Source organism: Macaca thibetana, chromosome 15 (genome assembly GCF_024542745.1).
Source record: "Macaca thibetana thibetana isolate TM-01 chromosome 15, ASM2454274v1, whole genome shotgun sequence".
NCBI lineage: Eukaryota > Metazoa > Chordata > Mammalia > Primates > Cercopithecidae > Macaca > Macaca thibetana.
The window spans coordinates 22,001,208-22,024,425 of NC_065592.1; the positions used below are offsets into that span (position 1 = coordinate 22,001,208).

The 23,218-nt window shown below is 39.2% G+C and overlaps 2 long non-coding RNA genes across 2 annotated transcripts in view; both read right to left on the minus strand.

Annotated features, from left to right (window-relative positions):
• The window catches only part of LOC126936828 (uncharacterized), a 90,913-nt gene that overhangs the window by 34,971 nt on the left and 32,724 nt on the right, over nucleotides 1-23,218 (minus strand). The window lies entirely within an intron of this gene.
• LOC126936829 (uncharacterized) overlaps nucleotides 1-23,218 on the minus strand; it is a 40,190-nt gene that overhangs the window by 9,031 nt on the left and 7,941 nt on the right. Inside the window, exons 2-3 of the long non-coding RNA XR_007719586.1 lie at nucleotides 3,848-3,908; nucleotides 3,392-3,523 (exon numbers count right to left, since the gene is read on the minus strand). This is a non-coding gene — a long non-coding RNA (uncharacterized LOC126936829). The remainder of the gene's footprint in view (nucleotides 1-3,391; nucleotides 3,524-3,847; nucleotides 3,909-23,218) is intronic.

The following is a 23,218-nucleotide window of genomic DNA, read 5'->3' on the forward strand; positions in this document are numbered from 1 at the left end:
AAAGGAGCTATGAATATTTGCATAGAAGTCTTTGTATGGACATATGCTTTCATTTCTCTTGAATAATACTTAAATTCTAATGACTGGGTTACATTAACTTTTAGCCACCTGCTTTTTCAGATGTGCAACTCATCGACTCATTGTGGGGTTACCACTTACAGAGGATTGGCCTGAACTTACTACCACACTGCCTTGCCTCACTACAGGGGTCTGAGGAAGGAGGAATACACCTATCTTCACCACATCATGCCTTTGTCTCTCAGCATGTTGGTTCTGTTCCTCTTTCTGATAGCTTCTTTCTCAGCAAGGCTCTTATTACAAAATGGCCAGGTTACTACCATATCAGGTTATCATCTTACTAGATCAGCAACTGTAAGGAAAAAAAAAAGGCACTCTTTTTTCTATATGTTTTAGCAAAGTCCATTGTTCACTTTCACTTAACTGGGGCGATAAGCTTATTTACAAACTGGAACTAGGGAGATGGAATAAGCCAATTGTCAGGCTGGGGACTGGGCATTGGATAGGCCTCGCTAGACAACATTGTCAGGGACTTGGAGAGGGAACATTCTCAAAAGAAAAGCAATGGCATTTGGCCAAAATAAGAAAGAGATAGAAAAACACATACTTAAACAAAACCCCCAGCTACAGTGATAATAGTGAGATCATGTCAATATTTATGACTTTCCTTTGTATCTAGAGCCTCTCAATGCCAAATTGAATTATGCCACTCTACCAGGCTCTCCTCTTTCTGTCTTCCAGTGGACTGGGATGCTCATTATCATGTTAACATAATGCCTCACTTCAATTCCATCTGTCCCTCAATATCAGTAGGATATAAAAGGAGGCTTTACCAAAATAAAGGCAAAACATGTCAGGATAAATCCTAAAGTCTTATCTTCTACTAATTGTCTATTAATCAATGATTCTACAACTCTTACTTCTGCAACTCTTATATTTTGCTGTAGGAGTCTCTAATATTGAGATTTCAATGTGTCTCGATTCTTGAGACAGCACATGCTCTTGAGCTGGCCATATCTTGTTACCAAGTTCAGATCAGGGGGTTGATACACCCCTTAGGACAGATTGACATTTTGATGTTTCTAGTTAGCAAAAACATGAACTGGGGAAGCTGCATTAACAAGCAAATAAATTTATGGTATGCCAGTGCTAAAATGAATCTTGCTATTTGTCGGCAGCTTTTAAAAAGTGAAATATGTACATTGCTCATAGAACTAAGGAAGATCTCTGTTCAAAAATGTTTTTCTCTTTTACATCTCTACAATGCAGAAAAAAGAAAGAGAAAGTTTCAGATACTGTGTAACCACTGTATTATTGACGAGAGGTTGTTCTAAGGAATGGAGGCAGCCTTCGATTATTGTCTCTGCTTCTAAGTCAGACTATATAGCTCAGACTGGGTCACTAAGCACCTCCTTTGTTCTTTGCACAGATCCCAAAGGATTCACTATAATTCCTTCTCCTCACACTAATAATTTCATACTCAGTCTCTTGGGATTTCTTTTCTACAAGAGGGTAACAAATAGGATTTCTTTTCTGTAAGAGGGTTACATCTCGAAGACCTTTGTTTTTCAGCAACACAGTATTGTATACTGGGTAGATAGGGCTTTGGTTTAGAAGACCTAAATCTGAATCTGTAATCTGACACCAACTGGGCCTTTCAGCAAGTGTCAGTGACCTTATGTGTCTCATTCATAACACCTTCACTGAGATTTAGCGAGCCATCCTAGAAACAATGTTGGGGACAGAAGAAGTGTAGAATAAATGATAATTCTCCTGCATCATTCCTTTCTGTTCCTGAAACTCTTTCCCTAAGGAACTTAAAAATTCTTTAAAGAATGTTACTATGAAGAATAGTAAATGGGTGGGTATACAAACTGTAGAGGTATGTTAAAAAATTTTTCCTCCCTCTCCAACCCCCCAGGTGCTAAACTTTAAGTACTATGTGTTTTAATGCTGTTCAACTTCAGTTGACATGAAATAGAGTGGAGCCCTTCTGCCATGGCATGGTAATCCAACCAACTAGACTTTCTGCAACAATCTTAACTTCAGATATCAATTATTTTATCTAATAAACCAATGCAATATTCCAGAAAATCAAGCATTTCAAAATCTAAACTATATCTAAGACTCATACACTGAAGTACTTCATAAATCTTTTGTGAAAATTTGGTGTTCAGGAAATATGATCACATAGAACTTCCTTTCTTGATGCTTGATGTAAAGAAGTCACTGAAATATCATAATATTGGGCACTTCTAATCATTCTTTTGTTATCCCATTTGATTTTCAACAGCTCAAAGGTATAGATAGGGCAAGAATGTTCTCCATTTTATGAATGAGGAATATGTAGCTCAAATGTATGAAACAACTTTCCCTAAGTCACTTAATATGAGATGGTGCTATGAAAATCAAAGGGAAAGTAATTAGATATTAAATAACTCTGAAAACTAGAAAAAATACATTAATTAGTATTGTTAAAATGTACATACTACTAATGCAATCTACAGATTCAAAGAAACTCCCATCAACATCCCAAAGACATTTTTTACAGAAATAGAAGAAACAATCCTAAAATAAACATGGAACCAAGAAAGAAATGGCCAAATAAATTTTGAGCAAGAAGAATAAAACTGGAGGCATCCTATTTTCTGACTTCAAAATATATTACAAAGCTACAGTAATCAAAACAGCATGGTAGACCAATTCATCAGAATAAAGAACCCAGAAATAAACCCATGTATATACAGTTAATTGATTTTTTATGAAGGTGCCAACAATATACAATGGGAAAAGGACAATCTCTTTAATAAATGGCATTGGGAAAGCTGGATATGAACATGCAAAAGAACAAATGAAACTAAATCCTTATGCCATGCACAAAAATCACCAAAAACATAAAGTAAACTAAAAACATAAATCTAAGACCTGAAATCATAAATCTCCTAGAAGAAAACACAGGAAAAATGCTTCTTGACATTGGCTTTGGCAATGATTTCTTGCATATGACACCAAAAACAAAGGCAAAAAAAAAAAAAAAAGCAAACATAAACAAGTGTGATTACATCAAATCAAAAAGCCTCTGCACAGCAAAGGAAGCAATCCAGAATATTACGAGACAACTTACAGAATGGGAGAAACTAATTGTAAACCATATATCTGATAAAGGGTTAATATCCAAAAATCTACAACAAAATAATACAGCTCCATAGCAAAAAACCAAATAATCTGATTCTTTAAATGGGCAAAGCAAATGACTTGACATTTCTCCAAAAAAGACATACAAATGGCCAACAGCAACAGGTATATGAAAAGTTGCTCAACATCACTAATGGAAAAATGCAAATCAAAATCACAATAAGATATTACTGAATACCTGTTAGAATGGTTATTATCAAGAAGACAGTGATAGCTTGTGTTGCCAAAAATGTAGGGAAATCAGAACCCCTGTGCATTGTTGGTGGGAATATCAGTTGGTGTGATCACTACAGAAATGGTATGGAAGTTCCTAAAAAAAAAAAAAACAAAACTATTACATGATCCAGCAATCCCACTTCTAAGTATATACCTATGGAATTTAAATCAGAATCTCCAAAAGATATCTGCACTCCCTTGTTCATTACAGCATTATTCAAAATAACCAAGACATTGGAGATTAAATGTCCATTGACAGATGAACAGCTAATGAAAATATGGCATACACATACAGTGAAATAGTTTTCAGCCTTAAAAAAATCCTGCAATTTGCAACAACATGGATTCAATGGGAGGAAAATATACTGAGTGAAATTAGCCAGATACAGAAAGATAAATACTGCAAGATAACACTTACATGAGAAATCTAAAATAGTCAAACTCATAGAAGCAGAGAGTAGAATGGTAGTTTCCTGGGCCTAAAGGAAAGGAAAAATTGGAAGTTTTTTTTAAAAAACATGCTTGAGTATAGCATAAATGATCATTATTTTTATTGGTACAAAGTCCACAAAAATTTAAGTAAGATGCTAGAGAAATGTCCCTTCTCAAGTGTGGCAGATTTCAAAATGTGGCCACAAATTTCTCTCTTCCTTTTATGCAATGTAACACTGACCATTTTTCTAGCAGGAGGTAGAGTCTATTTCTGGACCCTTTGAAATGTTGAACCCTTTTAAATATGATCTAGCTTTGTGACATGCTTGGATCAATAGACTACATGATTTGCAATTTCTAAAGATGCCCTCGAGAAAGCTTGCAGCTTCCATTCACAATGTCTTAAAACCCAACTGCCATGTATGGAAGCCTGAGCAAGCCATGTGGACACAGGTTGCACACAGAATCAAAGTGATATAGTTTGGATATCTGTCTCTGCCCAAATAGGTGTTTGAGTCATGGGGGAGGATCCCTCATGTGCTGGTGCTGTCCTTGTGACACTGAGTGATTTCTTGCCAGATCCGGTTGTTTAAGTGTGTAGCACCTCCCACCTGCCCCCTCCCACTGTCTTTTGCTCCCTCTTCTACCCTGTGATGTGTCTGTTTCCCCTTCACCTTGTGCCATGATTGTAAGCTATCTGAGACCTTATCAAAGGCAGATGCCGATGCCATGCTTTCTGTACACTCTGCAAAACCATGAGCCAATTAAACCTTTTTCTTTACGAACTATTCACTCCCAGGTATTTCATTACAGCAATAGAAGAATAGCCTAATACACAAGGTATCTGAGCCAACTGCCCCAAAGAACTGCTAGACATGTGAGTCATTAGACATCTTCCAGACAACCTATCAATAGACTAGTCAAGAAAATATGCATTTAAGTGTCCATGATGCTTTTAAAAATAGGTCATTTCTCACTTTTTTCTTCTAGCCAGTTTATCAAAATGTATTATGCACAATATTGTTAAAAGTTACTAAATTAGATTCATACAATAATGGAATCTTAGAATTGGAAGAAACCTGAAAAAAGAATGTGTGTAGGGTGACTAGATCTCTTGGAATGTCTACTATCTTCACAAAGTTATGTATCTTTTCTACTTCTCTCATTTCAAATGGATTTCCGTTTGGGAGAATCCAAACTATTTATGGAGAAATCTCATCTATAATATCTGAGGTAAACTCTGCTTGAGTATTTCCATGAATGGCTTCATGGCTTCAGAAGCCATTACACTGTGGAGTAGGTGCTACAATTGATTTAAAGTATTTCCTTTTATTAAGAAAAGACCAGGGCCGGGCGCGGTGGCTCAAGCCTGTAATCCCAGAACTTTGAGAGGCCGAGACGGGCTCATCACGAGGTCAGGAGATCCAGACCATCCTGGCTAACACGGTGAAACCCTGTCTCCACTAAAAAATACAAAAAACTAGCAGGGCGAAGTGGCGGGCGCCTGTAGTCCCAGCTACTCGGGAGGCTGAGGCAGGAGAATGGCGTGAACCCAGGAGGCGGAGCTTGCAGTGAGCTGAGACCTGGCCACTGCACTCCAGCCTGGGCGACAGAGCGAGACTCTGTCTCAAAAAAAAAAAAAAAAAAAAAAAAGACCAGAACCATCATTTGTTCCACTTATCGGTTTCTGATATTTGAAGACAGCTAACTGACTAACTTCTCTGACATCACTAAACTCAGTCTCACACAAGAATACACACATACATACAAAGACAGTTTTCTTCTCTTAAGCTAACAATCCTAAATCCTGTAAAATTTCTCCACATGTAAGAGGTAAAGCCCTCTTATTTTTGCCATCCTCTTCTCTGAAAATAAGATTGTAATAAGATTTGAAAGTTAACCTTTTGACAGAGATTGTGGGTCTCTTCTCTGCCGTTCATACATTAACCAGAAATTTCCCATTTCATGGAATTTTTAACAAAACCTTCCAATATCTTGGCAAGTACATTCCAGTGTCATTGATTTTGTTTATAGGAATACTGAGCAGAAAATTTGTATCTATAGAGAATGGCAAAAAATAAAATGAGTTTATTTATTAATTAAAATAGCAAAACTGTAGCTGGGGCATGGAAATAATTTTTTCGGTGCAATGAAACGTACTGAGACTTTGAAAGAATGTGTAATAGAACACGATTCTCTAGTGAGGGACATGGGCTGCATGGTCTAATAGAACTGAATTTAATCCATTTGTTCTTGTGTGGGTTCTTTAATTTCACTGAGAGGTTACAGACACGTCTATAAAATGCAGATTTTGATAACACCCATAATGCACGGTTGTAATATAAATGCTTAGTACATTGTGTGGCATGTAACAACTTTTTAAAGAATGCTTATTTTTATTATTTGGAATTAGAACTGGAAACAAATTGTAAGCATTATCTAATAACTCCTATAATTTGAAAGTTCCTTAACCTCTTTGAATGTCAATTCTTTATTTGTATAACCAGATTAATACAACTCATAGGGATGTGGATGATTTAATTAAGAGAGTCAAAGGTTGATAAAGCAGACGAAGCATAGAAAAGTTACATACACTAGGAAAGTAAGTAACTTTGACATCAGTCCATGACCGATGGAGCCCTTGTTCTCATGGATTGTGTCTCAGACAAGTAAATTAACATTTTCATAAAAGCTATACTGGGGAAGAACAGGGTACTTTGGGAGCCTAGAGAGGGAAATGATCAAGCAAGATTTCCCAGGGGAAATGATATCTAAATTTATATGAAAAAGATGAGTCAATAAGAACCAGACGAAAAGAAGTGGTGGGGCGTGAAGAACAGAAAGCAATGGCACAGGAGTGAGAGGAGGCTTGGGACTAGAGAAAGCCTAGTAAGTTTGAGGAAATAAAAGCAGTCCAGTAGGTCTAGGGCTACAAGTATGTATCAGACACTACACGAAGCATCTCAAAATTATTATCAAAATTGACCTTTCTATAGCCCTATGAATTAAAGTTATAATCTCCCCTTCAACAATGAGAAAACTGAATGCCAGTTAAAAGTCATTACTTAGGTAAAGTAAAATAAATAAATAAAAGAAATATAAGGAAGAGCCAGAATTAGAATTAAAGTCCTCCAGTTCCAAAGCCAATGATTTTTCCACTGCCCAAGGGAAAAATAGAGCTCAAAAAGAGAAGAAAACTGGAGGAGCCAGTACTCCTAACTCTGAGGTTTCCAACCATTAATCCTGAGAGACAGGGTGGGCAGGTGACCATGGGCCCCCAATGCATGTTTATTGAAGCTGGAAGGATGAAAGAAAGGGGTAGCCAGTGTGGCCTCCCCATGGGAGTATCCAAAGCTTAATCCTTCTGGGAGAAAGGAATAGTCTTTGGCAAGCACGATTTTCAGATGGTTCAGATGCTTAGGAAACGCTAAAGAAGCTGTGAGGACAGAACAGGCAGACCTCACAGAGAGAAACATGTCTTTAGACAGGATCCTGAACATTTAGACCTGATCTGCAACTGCAGTCTCGCTGGGAATTTGTGTCCCACAGTGAGTGATTACAGCTTTCTGTAAGCACAAGTGGCCTTCCTGATAAAATTCAGCTCCAAGGAATTAGGGAAGAGGCCCTCATTTGGTTATTTTTCAAGGCCCTTCCTATCTCAGGCCAGCAGCTTTATTGTTCTGTGGCTGCTTCAAACGACCTTCTCTGGAAAGACCAGCACATTCTCTCCCTGCGCCTTATCGGCCTCTCTCAGACCCGCTCATTTGCCTAATGGCATCTCCACAAAAGCAGTAGAAAGCTCCAAATCTGAGCTGAGCAACTTCTCACTTTTGGCCAGCTGCAAGAATTCCCCTGGCCTCTGTGTTGGAGGCTCAGAACTCACCGAATATCCCTGCTTTCCAACTTTTGACCTTGCTGCAGTCGATGCAGACATGAGAATTTGCTGGGACTCAGACCTTCAAGACCCACTGGGTTCTCCAACATGTCATGTTCTCCAGTATTCATTAGCTGGCAATGCACCTATTTGTCCCAGACTGCTTGCTGCTTCACTTTCGTGTTTGGACTATGAGCAGGGAGCAGAGGTGGATAGAGACAATATTGTGTGATGGGTAATAGTTTTCTGATGAGATAGATTTAAGGAATCTTACACCTAGATGTTTGACCTTACATGCTACTTAGATTTTCAAAGTTGCATTCTTATTCATAAAACAGTTATACCCACTGCCTTTCACTTTACCCACTCTACTTGGCCATACCAACCTACCTAACTTTCCTTGATTGGGACAAATATGCCAGTGCCCCCAGGGTCTTTGCCCTCGCACCTCCCTTGGTCTGATATGCATTTGGGTCTTCTCAAATGTCAACTAAGCCGAGAGGCCTTCTCTAATATAAAAAGCAACTCTGTCTCTCCTACAATTCGCTAAGGCCTTAAACAATGTTTTTCATCACACCACCTATTGCAATCTGCTACACTATTATGTTTTAAATTTGTTGTATTTTTTGGCAACCCGAGAACATAAGCTTTATGTGCACTGGGAATAAATTTCTCCCTTTTTTCTAGTTCTATCTAATTACCCTTTACATAAAATTATAATGCATTTACCCATTTTAATGCATATTTTCATGAGGTTTTGAAAAATAAATATACTGTGATCAGATATAGGATATTTTTGGTCACCCTCAAAAGTTCTCTGTGACACCCACTCCTCATCCTACACAACACATTGATCTGCTTTCTATAACTATAGATTAGTTTTCCTCTTCTCAAATTCATAAAAATTGAAGTATACAAAAAGTATTGTTTTTGTGTGTCTGGCTCTGTTCTTTGAATATAATTTTAAGATTCATTCACGTTCTTCTAATGATTCGCTGTTTATTTCTTTTTATTAGTAAATAGTATTCCATTGTGATGAATATATCACAATTAATCTCCTGATCTTTTGATGAACATTTAGGTTGTTGCTAGGTTGGGGCTACTATAAAAATAGGACCACTAGGAACATTGTGTACAAGTCTTTTTGTGAATATATATTTTCATTTTTATTAGATAAACAACTAAGAGTAGAACTGTTACTAGGTAATAGGTTAAGTGTAGTTTAACTTATCTCTAAATCTCTACTATTTTGCTGATATATCTGTACTATTTAGAACAGTGCCTAGCATGTGCTAGGCATCTGATAAATATTCATCAATTGAAAAACTTTAACAATTAACTATAAGAGCAGATGTAAGTCCAGATTACTCTGCGGCCCAAGTTAGAGCTTTGTCCACTGCTTCAAACTGATAGATGGGGGATATTATTGATGTGTAGCCTCCATCTCAGACTTGGATGGGCAATGCCTATGTGAGCAGCTCCTATGAGTCCCTTGCTGAAACCATTCACGATAGAATGTGAGTGGAGACAACTCTGACACCCTGACATGAGGCAATGTTTCCCTGGCCTTTATATTTAACAGAACTTGCCTGGCTGTTTCCTTGCCACTGGGGAGCTGCTGTTATAATCCCCAGAGTTCTTCCTCTCCAGACTCTCGCAATCCCATTATCCTCCTGCCTGGAGAGACAAGCTCGTCTGACAACACTGCCAGTACAGAGACTCATGTGGATGTATTAAATTCACCACCTGGTGACTATAATTAAAATTCCTCTCCTTTGATTTATTTTGGTTGGGGGAAAGAAATCATTTAAGTTCTTGGAGGTACAGATAAGAGATGATATATGTCCCATCTATTTCCACGATAGTAACACTTCCTGCCGCTAACACAGATGGAAACGCAACTTCAATCACATCCACACTTGACTACCTGTAGTGGAGGAAAGATGAGGTGGTAGTGGGAAAAAAAGAAGAAAAGAGAAGTAGTCTAGAGGAAGGGCATAATGAGAAACATGCAGGATATTTCTGGGAAAGAGATTTCAGCCAAAGAAAGACGTGCATCTGCTTGATACAAAGAATTGTCTTTTCCAACTGAGAATGCAGCCCCTCTTTTCTGTCAGTTGAAGAGTAGGAGATCACCTTGAAGATGATCTAATCCAGGAGCTTTTATCCTGATATCTAGAGGTAGACTTGTAGGGAAATTACAAACTTCCAGGCATTGAGGAGGGCAGTAAAAGTACCTAGCTTTCCTCGGTCTCGCAAAGGAGTCTAATGACTACAAAGACATTAACAGACCCAGTCAAATCCCCAAATTTTAAGTTAAAGATATTTAAATCCAGAGAGATAAGGAACTTACCCAAATTCATACTGCTGGGTTATGTCACAGTTGAAACCAGCACGCAAGTTTCCTGACTCTCATATTTGGTCCATTTCATCTTAGTGCTTGCCTGCACACCTGTTAGCAGGTGGCTCTGTGATTTGCTCTGTATTCTAGTTAGGCCCCATAACAACTCCTGGCGATGGACAAGGCAAGTGTAACTAATGCCTTTTGATAGAAGAGAAAAAGAAGCTCAGAGCAACGCAGGCAACTCACTTATTCAAGATGTACTTAGTAGCCCTAAATTGGTGTGGCTTCAGGGATCATGATTCTAATATCTCCTTCAATCAACAACAGATCTTTACACCCTCACGTGTGCTGCTCCCCTATCTCCAGGCCTGCACAAGTGTGGGTGTGGCTTCAGAGTATTGGGCCAATCAGAGTATGTCACTCTTCGGGTGATTTTGACCCAAGGTGTGAGCACATGTTCCAAGCTGAGCCAATCAGAAACCTCATCTGGATTTTGTTTTTAAACTGAAATTGAAAGTGAGTTCTTGATCTCTGATAAATGATTGAGGAAGTGACACCAGATGAAATGATTGCTGCATAGAGAGGGCTAGGAGGGTAAGACTGGCACAGCATGGATGAGGGAAAAAGACAAAATCAAAACAAAACAAAAACAAAATATCTTAACATAAATCCTTTGGTCTTTTTTCCCCAAGGCTTACTTTTCCATCACTTCCTTATCTATGCAATATCCTAGTATGCTCCTAATAATTCTTTTTTGGGAGGCGGTGAAGTAGAAGAAAATGCTTGGATAAACTACATTCAGGGAGATATGCTATTTGCACCTGAGTTCTGCCTAACAGAATGTCTAAGTGTTAGTCAGCTGGCTTATGCCCAGGCCATCTCCCTTGGACTGGATCTCTTTGAGAAAGCCTTCAGTGTTATTTTCCACAACCACTTACACACCTTCACTGTCAGCAGGGAGCAGGAAGATGTCTGGGGGAATTGGCTTAGCACTAAATGCAGGACCCCGAGGAATAGCGGCTCTCTCTTCCCTCTAATCTCAAAGTTAAGAGGAAGGTTTCTTATCCCTTTTCTTTCTCTCTTTATTTCTCTCTCACTTCCTCTCTCCTTGTACTGGCTCCCTGGCATCTTTTACTATCCGTGGCGTTCTGATGCCCCCTGCTGCTGGCTGCAGGCTGCTGGCTGCTAACTGCAAGAAACACTGGTTGCAGGCTCTGTGTTGGTTGTCTGTGCTAGTTCTTCCACCTCTCATTATGTTTTTCTCTTATGTGATCTAAGACTCTGGCTGTGTTTTCTCACCATCTCTGTGCCACTTGTATCTTTTCTCCCACACACCTCATCTTTCTCATCGTCTCTTTCCTCTCTCAGTTTCAGTTTCCAACTTTGTTCTCTCATGCCTTCATCCGTATCTCAGTCTATCTCTCTGAATTCCTAGTTCCTGCATCTCGATCTGTGTCACTGACTCAGCTTCTGTTGCACGCCCTCACCCACTCATCAGTGGAATGTTTTTTGTTTTTGTTTGATTGTTTTTTCACAGAGAGACTCACCACATGTTCCTCCCATTGTCCTAAGAAAATTTAACATGCAGGTGATTAGCCTTGCTGAGTAGGCAGGGTGGTTAGCTCTTTGCACAGAAAGTTTTCCTAACTGAAAAATAAAGCATTTTTCCAGAGTTCTAGAAAGTTAGATTTCTTCCACAGTTTTGTGTAATATTTGGCTTTTTTCTTTCTTTCTTTCTGAGGTGTAGGATTTTAAAATTTACACCTGGTAGGAACTAGAAGTAGGGAGGAGGTGAATATTGGAAAGCTCTGGGGCATGTTCTAGATTGGAGAAGGGAGTTATGGAAGTTATGGTTCCAGGGCTCCCTGTGAAAGACCGGTGCTTGTCACATTTGTGCCTGAGCTGCTCTGTGTATGAGGTGCCTGCTCAGCAAGTCCTGTTGATGGATCAATTCTTTGGTTCATAGGACTAATATTCTAAGAACTCCACTGGCCTGGGTTTGTTTTTCTACCAAAGGGAGCTATCATTAGCATTTGAGACAAATACCCAGACAACATCCCCAAAGTGTATCTCCATCCATCTGGGTTCACAGGAGGGAGGGCGTATGCTGGTTTATGGAAAGAATATGATTTACACTAGTGCCTGTGGCTCTCCAAAGCGGAATGCAGCTTAGGGGTAGCACGAAAGGGTGTGTACAAAACACCACCAGGCCAGGTGAACTGCATACATTATTCCACTGTCACTCACAAGCATCCTGCAAAGGCTTGTTTTCTGGATTAAAAAAACTGAGCTTCAGAGAGGTTAGGTACATTCACAGCCAGTAAGTAGCAAGGTTTAAATCTGTCTTTCAGGTGCAAAACCATCAGGAATATAAATCAAAAGCACAGGTTAGGTCATAAGGAGACCTTGGACTAGACTCCACTTCCCTGGGCTCGAGTTTCTCCGTAAAGGTGATGATGGAGTCGTCTCATGATATTCTGGGGTCTCTCTAAACTGTAACATATCAAGGTTCTATCACTCTGTCTACTACTCACTACTTTCCCTGAGAGCTTTCCAATTTGTTCTGTTGTTTAATTTATGAGAACATATATATGTCTATAAACTGTATATTAGTGGGTTTCTCTGAAGGCAAAGATTATGTCATCATCAAGCTTTGGTTTCTCACAATGCTTAACACCTTGTTGTTTTAAATGTAGTAGACACTAAGTTTTTGTTTTATTTTCTGAAAGCAGAAAGAGTGGGAAGGAACAATTCAAGCAGGTAAGCTAGAGAGAAAATACAAAAGACAGGAAGAAAGGAAGGGGAAACATTAGAATGTGTTTTATTACATGACAGGACTCATTTAAGACATAACAGAAGCTTCATTGTTTTTTCACTTTTTGTCTTTAAGTGCTGATTCCTAAAAAGGACCAAAAATATTAAAACAGAAAGAATTAGTAGCCTGCCAAATATCACATTGGGGATGAAAATGTCAACTCTCTCAAATTAGAAAGAAATCCAGGAAGAAGGCAGTACCTATTCTAAAGGGTTACATCTTTGAAATCACCTTTGTAGGTGTACATTTATCCTACAAAGCAAGACGCCTCTGGAGTGCAAACACACTTTTCCCAGCTTCGGGAAAACCACTCAGCATGCCACAGCCCCTGGAGGTGCCCGTTTCCACCATTATCACTGCCTCCCTGCAGAGCAGCCTCTCCAGGACAGACGCTAACAATCGATAGCAAACACCTCACACTTAAATCCATCAATGAAAAAGACTGTTACAATAACAGCAGCGATTTTATGTGGCTACTGATTTCTTTGGGGCCTCCCAAACTCAAAGGTAAGAAATAATAACAGGTCATTTTTCATCAAGACAGACGATGCAGAAGGGCGATTGGAGCAGAGGTGCTTCCAATGAACTGTGTTGCCCATGTGAGCACTGCCAAAAAAAGGAAAAAACCCACCTCCTGGGAGGCTCTTGTGTTTGGGCTGATGAAAAAAGCAACACAATAATCAAGACAGCACCAGGCAATCCCACGTTCCTGGGCAAACCCATCGCTGTGATTTTACCTGAGTCTGCAAATAAGATTCTGTGACTGGTAAAAGGATAACTATTATCCCATTTCACAGACGGACAAAGAGAGACTCATGGGAGAGAGTGGCAGAACTAGGGCTAGACACAGAGCTTCTCCCTCTTAATCCAGTATTTTTTGATTTGCTTTTTTCTCCCTTGAATTGAACAGCAAGGAGACAATCCAGTGATATAGATCTAAACATTAAGCACAACCCAAATTGTGCTTTAGAAGAATATTTAATGACCTGTGGAAATGTTTACAATACAAAATGTAGTTAGAAAATAACTATGTGTGCACACGTGTATTATAATTCCAATTATGCAGAAATTTTATATAGACACATACACACATTATATATCAACCAGAAAGTATCTCTGGATATAATGAATGACTTTGGTTTCCTCCTTAGGCTTTCCTCTACTTTATACATTTCTTACATTCTGCACATATTCCTAATGTTTCTAAAAGTTAAGTTGAATATATAATTTGAATTAATAATATATATGTGTACAAACACACACCCACACACAAGTCAAAATTAGGTCATCTCAAGGGGAAAAAAAATGCTTTGCTTACTTTCTCTTGCTTTCCTTTATGGAGGACATAAAACCAATCAGTGATCGAATCCAAAGTCTTTGCTAGACAATCAACCTTACGACCTAAGTCAAATACTTCATCCCTCAGGGCTCACATTCTTCATCTACCAAAAAAGAGGCATATTCCTATTTATTGCCTAATTTATATGGTTTTTGAAAAAAGTAAATGAAGAATCAAAATTTTGTGCCTTGAGTCCAAATGTATAGGCAGACAGAAAGCTGGTAGGTGATGAGAGACAGGGAGTCCTTCTCTTGAAACCACAAATTTATTCAGAATTTCTTCCTGTCTTCACCAAGCTGTAGGCTGAAGCAGCCCCCGTGATTATCTCTTCCTAATCAAATGGGTGCCTACCTAGGGAGGCAGATGTAGCTCCGGTGGAGGGGGTGGGAGCCTCTAACTGCAGGATTTACGTGAGAGGAGATTCCCCAGAGGCAGAGAAACAGACAGACTAGGAGACACCACAAGCTATTTCCTCAAGCAGAAAAAGACAAGGAGGCCTTGGGAAGAGGCTACCCTGTTTCTGGCCCTCAGGGTCTTTGTAGGTGGAAAAGGAAGTTAAAATGGAACTGGGTGGAGAGGGATGGGATTAAATTGGAGGTAACTTTATTGAATGGCTACTTTCTGCAAGGCACTATGGGACTAGTAAGGGCGAAAATGCAACAGCAAAGAGTTCAGAAATAAGATTTTTCTAGTGCCTAGTGTGAGTCAGAAACTCTGTTAGAGTCTGTGTTTAAATGACCAAGTTGAATCTTGAAGAATAATTTGTGGGGTAGTGATTAAATCCGCAATATGAGGCACACATTAAGCAAGAGCCTCCCAGAATAACTGCAGGTCTTTCAAACATACCTTGCTTGCCTGCACATGGCTTTCTTTTCAACTTGGCTTCCTTACAACATAAATGTTGTTCCTTTTACCTAGGATGCCCTTCCCACCCTCCCGACTTGAACAACACCTTCAGGAATTTGTTCAACTGCCACTTCCTCTAAGAAACCTTCTTGTACCCCTCTACTCTCAAGCTAGTTGAAATTCTGAACTCCTGCTGCACTCTGCATTATTTTTTGTAATTATGTTTGCTTGTCTGCACCCCCGCGAATTGGATATGTTATTTTGTGTTTTTGTTGTTGTTGTTGTTGCTTAGTTTGTTTTCCCCCACGTTTAGAATCCCTGGTGCCTAACACAGTGTCCAGAGAAAAGAAAGTGCTCAATAAATGTTTGTACTCTAAATATGAAACTTGATGAAGTCATGGAAAGAAAGCAAAGGGTATATGGATAAATAAATGAATGAGTGAATAAATGATATGTGAATAAATATATCAATGAAAGAAAGTAGAATGTTTCTAATACAGCTCTGAATCTTATAGATACAGACAATGAAAGGAAGTAAAAACCATGGGAACTGAGCAGAGATGGCAAAAACATACAGGTCACAAAGACCAACCTCAAAATAATGCCTCATCCAGGAAAACCATGGCTATTTTTAGCCACCAGTTTCCCAAAAACAGCATCAAATTTCTTGCAACTGACCTGTGCATTTTGAAAATTTCCAGTCATCCTGCCAATTTTGTATCTGGTACATCCTTTGGGGCTCATGTAAAAGCTCCAGGCCCCCTAGATCTGCAAGGGGGCAAATAATGTTCTCTGATCCTTCTGAATCAAGTTGTTCATGTGTGTGGCTTTCCAGCTAAATCTGATCATTGCTCTCATTTAGGATCTTCTGTAATGAAAATTCTTGTACCTTCAGCTAATAGGGTTGCTTTAAAAAATAGGAAAAACTTGTTGTGCCAAAGGGAAGGCTGTACTAGAGAAAGTCTTGTATACCCCCATGAAATCTAGCATTTTATGGTTTCATAGTAGTACAACCACCAATCATAAAATAGTATTTCTTTTCTTTTTTCTTTTTCTTTTTTTTTTTTTTTTGAGATGGAGTCTCACTCTGTCACCCAGGCTGGAGTGTAGTGGTGCAATCTCGGCTCACTGCAAGCTTCACCTCCCAGGTTCATACCATTCTCCTGCCTCAGCCTCCCGAGTAGCTGGGATCACAGGTGCCCACCACCAGGCCTGGCTAATTTTTTTGTATTTTTAGTAGAGACGGGGTTTCACCGTGTTAGCCAGGATGGTCTTGATCTCCTGACCTTGTGATCCACCCGCCTTGGCCTCCCAAAGTGCTGGGATTACAGGCTTGAGCCACCACGCCCAGGCCCAGTATTTCATTTTTAAAAATGTCTTGCCATTGGCAAAGAGATTGAGAGATATCATGTGCATTTTCTCATGTAATCTTCATGACACCTTTAGTGCAGTGGGCATGATCATCTTTCTTTGAGAGATGAAGAAACTGTGGCTCAATGAGATGACTTACTTTTCTTTTGTCTCAGCTCCTCAGACACTTTGTAGATCTTCTTTCCTTTTCAATTCTCTTTTCTACCATAATAGAGACATGCTCACACATATCTGGTTCTTTTCTCCTTCTGGACACATAGAAGGACTATCCTTCCCAGACCCTTCTAGATAGGAAGGGCCATGTTGCTAATTCTGGTCAATGAGCTGTCAGGAGACGCACATGTCATTTGAGGATATAAAGCATTTCCTTGCTGATGCAGCAGCTTCCAATATCCATTTCCACTCTCCAGGTCACATGTTTCCTTCTTCCTCTATTGGAGTCTCATGGTGAGAAAGTGGAGCCACAAAACCAAAGCCACTTGGAGAGCTTAGCTATGACACTGAAGAGTGGAGTTGATTTGGCATGAATGAGAATTAAACTTTTGTGGTGTTAATCTGAAGACCTTTGGAAGTTATTTGGGGGTGCAATGTAACCCATTCTTACCTGACAAATGTAGATGCTCCTATGAAAAATTGCAAACCTACTCTTCAGTCTCTGAAGCCCCCATCACTTAGAGTTTCTGCATCCATACTTTCCAGAGGTTTTTCCAGTTCTTGTTACTTAGTGCCCTCCTAGCGATCCCCTACAGAGCATTAATCGTGGCTCTCTAATCATCTTTGGAAGTGCACTTAAATTTTAGTTCCTGATCAATACTCCTCCCCGCAATGCCTCACTTCTGCTGCCCTCCCCTGCATCACTGAAATAAACAAGCTGGGCTATCCCCAGGTTGCAGTACTTCCCAGCTTCCTATCCATTCCACTCCAGACCCACTGACGTAGCAATTACAGAAAAGACTAGAGTCAGAAGATCTGTTGCAAATTTGAAAATTTTTGGAGCTGAAAGAATTCATCCAGTGGTAGAATTAGGAATATAGGGGATGGAATTTGCCTCCTCCAATGCTTGCATACCCTCTACAGCAGAGTAGGAAGGTTACACTCAAGTTTCCCACAGAAACACCTCTGCGACAGGGTATTTACTAGCTCACAAAGCATTTCTTCCTTCTTTGAACAATCTGACTCTGGATAATTATTTGTCTTGGGCCTGTGTATTCCATACAGGTCCCTGACTGTACTACTTGAGAGTTAAACAGAGAAATCCATTCTTCTTCCTCATAACAATTCTTTAAGAATTTAAAAACAGTTGCTAGGTCTTCTTCAATCTGCCACCATATCTCCCCTTTCAACCTAAGCCTTCTCAATTTTAACATAAGAAAAATAATTATTAAACAGAAAAAAACTTACCAGGAATGCACAGCTAGTAACTAAAGTTTCTGGCTCCCAATCCAGTGCTCATTATAGCTGTTTATTCATCTTTTTACTCAGTAAATATTTTATAAGCATATAATATATACACAGTGGTAACACAGGGCTTACAATTTAAATATGATTCAACTCCTGTCACAGAAGAGCAAAAATTTTAGTAAAACGTAAGATGTGTGGACAGGTAGCTACTGTAGTTGGAAGAAAATGAAAAAAAAAAAATTCATTAAATGCTTTCTAAATGTCAAGCACTGCCAGGTGCTTCATATATTATTTCATTTAATTTTCTACTACACTCTAGGGTTGACAGTATCATACCATTTTGCTCATTTAGGAATTGAAACACTGCTCTAGATTTTTTTTTATTGCTGCATAAAAGACCACTGAATCATAGTGGTATGAAACCGTTTGATCATGTTCATGAAGTCTGTGGGCCAGGAATTAGAACAGGATATCACAGAAGTAGCGTGTTTATACTCCAAGATACCTGAGGCAGTAGGGAGGTCTCAAATGTCCAGAGACTGAAATCAACAAGAGATTTCTTTATGTACAGATCTGGAACCTGAGGTGAGTTGACATTTGGGCTCAGCTGAGACTGCCTGTAAGAGCCACCTACCTACGTAGAGGCCTCTCTATGTACCTTAGCTTTCTGCTGGCAGCTGGGTTCTTCTAACAGTATCTGAAGTCATGCAATCCCACTTCCATTGTAATCTATTTGGTCAAGGTACTTATAAGGCAAGCATGGATTAACTTAGAAATTACACTCCAGTTCATCATGGGGAAGTGAAAAGGTCGCACTGCAGAAGAAGCTGTGGTACAGGTGATATCACTGCAGCAAACACTGAAGGCTTACACTGTATAGCTGGTGTGTGTTGAAGCAGGTTATGAATCCAGGCCACTTTGGCTCCAAGAGATTTCCTATGAAACTTCAGAAGATGGGTAGATCATTATGTTACTCAAGAAGGCTCCATGGAGGAGGTACCATTTGGAGTGGGCTTTAAAGGAGGGGAGAGATTTGCATGTGGAAGCATTCTACGTATGGGGTAAAGTGTGACTAAGTCACACTTTAAGACTAAGGGGGGGATCATGATCTTCCTTCACTGTCCTCAGGCTATTTGCTATTCCAATAAAAAAACATAGATAATTATCTTCTCCCAATGGTAAACAGAAGCACTGGACATAGGAAAGTTCTTGTGACAAAAATGTGGCATTTTTGCCAGATGGCAAGTTTCCCTGAGTGACTATTACCCATGACACAGGGAACAGAGCTTGTGACACAGCCCAGCCACAGGCAGGCAGAGAGGACTGGGCTGAATTGAAGAAGAAAGGAGAAAATCTCACTTTGGGAGACCAAGGGTGGCCTGAAATCCTCCATAATGAGGCAGAGTGTGATGGCAGCTAGAACCCATTGTCCTTGAGCCCCTGGGTGACCAAAATTAGCTCAAAGAGCATTTGAAATGAAAATTTTAGATGTTGTTGACAACGGTGCACCCCATACAAAGGGAGTCAGGCAAAAGGCAGGCTCAAGCCCAAATTATGGTAGAAGAGTCCTTCATGGAGATTTTGTGAGCACCCAGTGGAACTACTTTGCATGCATGGTACTATTCTACAAAGAATAGGTTTTTCTATTGCATATTTTAAACTAGTTGTTATTAGTGTATATGAAAGCTGTGACTTTAGTATACATATTTTTGAAAATGGCAATAATACAGAAAAAAAACCTGAGCACAAAATTCCCAACAATTTTCATTGTCCTCTATCATCAATCGCATCTCCTACATAACACATTTCCACAGCCATGGACACCTACTCCATAACCTGTTACATTTTTATATTTATTTCATTACTTGCTTATTAACTATTACACCTGTGAGAATGCAAGTTTCATACAGAAAGTCACTTAGTTCTGTGTCCTCAGCGTTAAGGTAGTCACTCAACATCATGGTCATGCTTGCATTATGTTGGTCACTTCATATTTGTTAAGTCAGGCCCTAGGGATAGAAGAGAAGGACTGACAAGCTGATTTGTACTGATTTAGAAGTTTTGGGATATTTATTTGAACTTTAAGGTGAAAGAATAAGCCCTTAATCCCATAGGAGCTGGCATGACCATTTTTAAAGTTCAAAGTTCTCTTTACCTAGTTTAGTAATCACTGAGGGCTTTCCTAGGCGAACCGAATCAAATACAGCTTTTAAAAGAAACAACACTGGGTCCTTAAATCCCAGAGCAAAGAAGGGAAGAGAAAGAACCAGAGAGATGCTTAACTTCCCTGCCAACCTGATTTGGATACTTTCCGATGTCCCTTAAGTCCAAGGGAAAAAAGACCTCTCTAAGGAAAAGAGATCCTGCTCCCAAGACAAAGACCTGCAGTGGTCTGCAACTGGGCAAGATACAAACAGCAGCCATTTCCGCCAGGTAGGCTATAAATCCAGCCTTTATTACCTTTTATTATGTTGTTTCAACAGACTCTTAAAGACAGCACAACGGTCGGTTGATAGCTGCACTAAATCTCTTTCATTTTCTCCCCATATTACTTTTGCCTCCTGAATTTTTTTCTCTCTCTTCATGAGTCAAATTTTATGGGTCTTCTCTAGAGAAGGGCTGTAGAATGGAAACATTGTTTATGATTGGGAAAGAAAACCCAACAACCCTCAAACCTCAAAACTGTGAGCTAGCAGTGAATGTGTGTGTGTAACCTGTATATATAGACATTTTACATTTTATATGCATATATATATGCATACACACATATAAGGCAGAATAGCAGAGGAGAGGCACAAATCTAATGGCACAATGGGAGCTGAGATTATGTGTGGAGGGAATGAACATAAGAACCATTTACTGTTGACATATCAAAGGCTGAAATGGAATTAAAATAAACTAAGGGTCACAATTTTTTAAAGCCCTACTTAAAGAACAGAATTCCATTATGGGCTGAAAAGAAGTCCCAAGAATACTGTGAGGTAGAAGTGAGGCAGGGAGGGAAAGCAGGAGAGGAGGAGAGAGGAAGAGGAAGAGAGGAGGAGGAAGAAGGGGAAAAAGGAAGAGGAAGAGGAGGAGAAGGAGAGAGAACAGGAGGGAAGAAAAGGGGAAAAAAGAGTGGAAAGAAAGAAGAAAAGAGGAAAATGGGAATAGAATGAGAATGAGAACAAATAAGGAAAAACTATATTCCAGAATCTTTCTGTCTGGGTTCTGAAGTAAGGCTCAGAAACATTTTCATTGCATTTGATGAAGCAGATATTAAACAGATATTAACCATAGATCTTCAACAAGTTTCTATTTTATTTGTCAATCAAATATTAGTGCCTCTTAGGAAATTGAACACTAGATGCTGATCTCCTTACTATCAGCATACAAACACACAGTGTCCCCACTCCCACTCCCACCGATATTGGCAGTCACCTTTCTTTAAGACTCCATAACTTAGCCTGTACTTATTCTTAAAGAGTCAATTAATGATCCTTCTCATCGCTGAAACTGACCATATCACTCTGATTTTTCTCTGAGCCCTTTGTCCTCTTTCAGAAGTGCCTCATGACGTCTCTGGTCCATCAGACTTGGAAGATTTTTTTCATATTTGCCCTGCTTTTTCTTTCAGATCTTATCAACTCCTTGATAACTGGTATCACATGGACATCCTCAAGTTGGGCTCCCTCATTCAAAGCCTGGCTCTACATTTACTAGCTGTGTTATGTTGAGAAGTTACAATTGAACTAGAACCTGTTTCATCATCTGTTAAATGGGGGAATTACCACCATCTACGTCATGGGGTGGTAGCCAGAATCAAATAAGATGATAGATGAGAAGTGCTGGCTCTATCCTGCTATCTAATTCTTGCCACTTTCTAGTTGAAAGGCAATGGGGCAAGCGACCTGGGTTTTGAAGTTTGCTTTTCTCATCAGAAAAAAAAAGTAACAACCAACCCTTGGGGACATGAGAAGGTAGTATAATACTGTGGTTCTAAGTTCAGATCCTGGAGCCAGACTACATAGATTCAAATGCAAGTTGCCCTACTAATGTATGACCTTCAGGCAAATTACTGAACTACTCTTTGCCTCTAATTACTTATTTGTTAGAAAATGTTATTATTATCTACTCCATAGTGCTCTTGTGGGGATTAAATGAGTTAATTCAAGTAAGGTGCTTAGAACAGTTCCAGACAGAGCGAGCTTTAATATATGTTAACAATTGTTATTGTGATTTCAGTGAGATAGTATGCATGAAGGACATGGACACATGGTAGGATTTCATCACGTGGTAATCCCTACTCAGGAGATAAAAATCCTTCCACTCCCAGAGTTAAAGTCTATCAGTAGAGACAATACATTGCAAGGAAATGGAATTTTTATCTCCTATAATCTAGGTGAATGCTTGATACCATCATTATCGAGGAATTACTTTTCATTTGTATTTCTTATGCATCAATATTTTGTTCAGGAGAGCACTGGATCAGGGACTTGCGAATTCACTAGATAGAAAACTTCTGTTGTTTCTAATGAGGAAACCAATTCTTCAAGCCTTGTTAGAATTGCCAAACAGGGTTTCCTGCTGGGCGGCTTCATTTACTTGGCATCTCCTACTGAGAAACACCAGTACCATTCACAGATTGGGAAATGGAGAAGACAGACAACTGAATGAGAAATACCAACTTAAATGCTGAAATTTGTCATCACCTTCCAGAGAATAGGAACAGATTGTTTTTTTTTTAAGAAAATGAATTTTAGGAGTTAGGCAAATTCATTGCATTTATATCCTCTGAAAATGTCAGAGCTAAACAATGAAATGTAAGATCTCCTACAGTGGCAAAGCTGCAATTGATTGATACCACCTGCTGGGAGCAGTGAGGAGAGGGTGATTCTGAGGCTACTTCCTAGTTCAGTGGGAAAGTACTATAATCCATTAGTGATGCCTGCCATGGCCACGGAGTTGGACAGTGTTGGACCAACTTGCCATACTCTTTCTGTTTCTGATCTAGTCAAACTTCCTAATGCTACAGATGTTTTCAAATTCCCTACATTGGAAAAAGAAGGGTTTAGACTATGTTCGTTTTTAAATGCCATTTTAGTACATACAAATTTACTGAGATGTGAAGAGTTAAAAAAATAAGAATGATTTGTGTATTCTTGGCAAGCAATTGGACACTGCTAAACAGATTTTATAAACTCTTGAATAATGATGTTATTTCTTGGATAGTTTAAACCGTCTTTTCCCCTTCCCCATTGGTAATTCTGTTTTTAATCTTTACTGCCTAGGAAACCTATTTAAAAAAGGCTGACGCTTGTTTAAAATCTTTACTAATTCTATAATAGTAAAGTGTACAAAGAAATTGAACTTTACCAAGAATTTGAG